Raw genomic sequence first — 3,421 nt, 5'->3', positions numbered from 1 at the left:
TTTTAAAAACCGAAAAAAATAAAAATAGTAAAAAACGAAAAAAATAGCTAGCATCCCCGTCCAAAAAAAATCTCAAACTTAGTTTAGTTTTCGGGTTTAATTTAGCTTTTAGCATATTCAGGTTTTCTTGGCTTGCCGGAGAGGGGGGGGGGGGTAAAATTTTAAAGACCAAAAAATATAAAAAAAACCCAAAAAAAAAACATCTAGCATCCTCGTTCAAAAATAAATCTCAAACTTAGTTTAGTTTTCGAGTTTAATTTAGCTTTTAGCGGGTTCAGGTTTTTTTAGCTTGCCGGAGGGGGGGGGGGGATTTTTCATTAAAGTTTTACGCGTAAAACAAAAAATCCCATTAACATTTTACATGTAAACAACAGTTCATAAAGATTTTACATGTAAAATAACATTTTACACGCAAAACAGCAAATCTCATTAACGCTTTACTTGTAAAACAATAGTTCATTAAGATTTTACATGTAAAAATTAATATTTTACATGTAAAATAACACTTTTATACTAACATTTTACACGTAAAACAACAAATCTTATTAACACCTTACATGTAAAACAACAGTTTTCTTAAGATTTTACATTTCAAAATAAATATTTTACATAAATAATAACACTTTTCATTAACATATTACACGTAAAACAACAAATCTTATTAACATTTTACTAGTAAAACAGCAGATCTTTAAGATTTTACATGTAAAATAACATTTTTCATTAAAATTTTACACGTAAAACAACAAATCTCATTAAAATTTTACATGTAAAAAACGATTCTTTAATATTTTACATGTAAAACTACACGTTTCGTAATAATTTTAATGCATAATCAAAAATTATATATATATATATATATATATATATATATATATATTAAAAACCAACATACGGTTATCTCACAAAATTTAATGTTTATGAACAAATTCAAGTTATGTTTTTACGCTTGTACAAGATAATGCGAGTTTCAATGTGGCGGTTAAAATATATTTATGCATTTTGCTTTTCCTGTTGTCTTTCCATCGTCACGTGTACAAGAACCCCCCCATAACTCTAGTTTAATCCATTTTTGTTTCCACACAATAACTTCAGGGGCTAGATTGTAAACTATATAAAAATCATATTCTAAACTAGACCATTAGACCCGTTTACCCATACCCATAACTGTCTATAAACCAAACCCGTAACCCGTAATTTTCTTGATCCTCAATTAACGGATTTCAATTCGAAATTAGATCTTGTAGATCGTCATTACTTATATTATGTGTTACACAGACGTATTATTTTGGTAATCATAATCAAACCGATACGAACTTATAAATTTAACGAAAGGCATGTATCAATTTAGGGTTGAACGACTTAGAGGTAAAAATAATGCAATTAATCTGGTCTACAATGCCCCTGTGTCAACGTGAAGATAACTCCACACACAATTGAAATCTATCGCGCATTCAGTACCAGTTCTGATTCATCCTCGAGCCGTCGGTTTGCTGTGAACGTTCACCATCAACTCGTCTATTTTATTGGTAATTAATACATGCAGTGAAGTCGTTTTGATCTGTTTAATGATAACCCTAACATGAATTAAGCTAACCTAACGCGAATTGAACGATTCGAGAATCTAGGGTTCTTGGTTCAATCTGGTGAACTGGTCTGTTTGTATATGTTTAATAAGTTTCCAATTTATAATCAATTGGTAGTTTGGAGCAGATGGTTGTGTGTGTGTTATCACCTGGTGGTCGCGGGTTCGAACCCGGCCACCCGGTATTTTAGGTTTTCTTTTTATCAATTTTTTATTAAGTATTATAATAATTAAATGATAAATTAATAGTGGCTATTAAATAAATGTTATGAAAACCGACATCTTGGAGTTTATTGTTTTCTCAAAATTCGTTAAAAGTTTTCGTCTACGTATATATATATATATATGTATGTATGTATGTATGTATGTATGTATGTATGTATAGGGAGAGGATCATAAGAGAACTTCATTTTATGGAGAGAACTAAAGAACTAATAATGAAGTATTTTTAATTTAATTAAAAAATATATTTTTTAAATTTTTTTCTTTCATCCTTTTTATATGTTGTTATTCTTCACCACAAAAAAATATAGAAATAAAAAAAAATAAAAAAATTAACGAGTAATGCATATATGCAATACACCGACTTTTTTTATAATGGATGTGTGTTATTCGAGACAATCCCCCCGTGTCATCGCGATGATAACCCCACACACAATTGAAATCTAGAATGTGCATTTTGATATTTGAAATAGTGTTGAATAGCATATATATAATTGTTTGTATTGTATATTTGCAATAGTGTTATTTTATATACAAAAATTAAAAAAAATCGATATAATGCATATGTGCATTAGTGTTGTATTACATATATGCGATAATGTGTTTTGCATGCAATTATTAGTGCCGTATTTGCATATATTCGATAGTGTGTATTGGATAATGCAATTGTGTTGTATTATATGTAATAAAACACTATTGTATATATGAAATAGGCATTAGTACACATATGCACTACAATACTACACCGGCAAGGTTTTTTTTTAGTATCAATATCATCTTATTAGAAGGAGGAAAGAAAAAAAATCACAAAATACTTTTTTAAAAATAATTCTTTAGTAGTTCTCTACTTCTCTCTTTTAGAGAAGTTCTCTCTAGATCCCACCCCTATATGTATATATATATATATATATATATATATGTATATTTTAATAATAATAATAATAATAAACCATCTTTACCTTATTAAAACCCGACACTTTTAGCTCATGTTTCCTTGTCGTTGAACGGCTTTACAAACTCGTCATGTATATATGTGTGTGTATATATATGTATATATATATATATTAAATGTATATTATATTAAATTTTTTTAAACGATAATATAATAAACATATTAGACACGTTAAATAAAACCTTATCTTTAAAGCTTCGTTGACGATTCAAAGCATATTTTTATTTACACATTATTATTATTTATTTATTTACCTATGTTTATTTTATCTTAAATCATGTTTATATGTTTAAATAATTTAGTTGTTTAAAAGGTTTAATTAGTTATTTTTATCAAGTATAAATCGATGGTATTTTGTATTAATTCCTCCAATCAAAGGATAGAAATAATATTGGCTTGCAATAATAATAATAAAACCGGAGAGATTAAACGTCCAATCAATAACATTACAATCCCTAACTTAACTCAAATCTCACTGAAATATTAATTCATTTAAAAATCGTGTTATACTTTTTATAATTAATTCATGTTATATTATTTAATTAGGAATCCTTGATGGTAAATTCCTAAGGGTTCATCATTCTCACATCATCATTTATATTCCGTTCATCCAATCAGGTGAGTAATTACTCCCTATTTTACTTGTTTTCAATATTTTGGGG

Source organism: Bidens hawaiensis, unplaced genomic scaffold (genome assembly GCF_021521415.1).
Source record: "Bidens hawaiensis isolate Kalapana, Puna unplaced genomic scaffold, B.hawaiensis_p1.1 tig00048209_1, whole genome shotgun sequence".
NCBI lineage: Eukaryota > Viridiplantae > Streptophyta > Magnoliopsida > Asterales > Asteraceae > Bidens > Bidens hawaiensis.
This window is presented reverse-complemented; position numbering follows the sequence as displayed.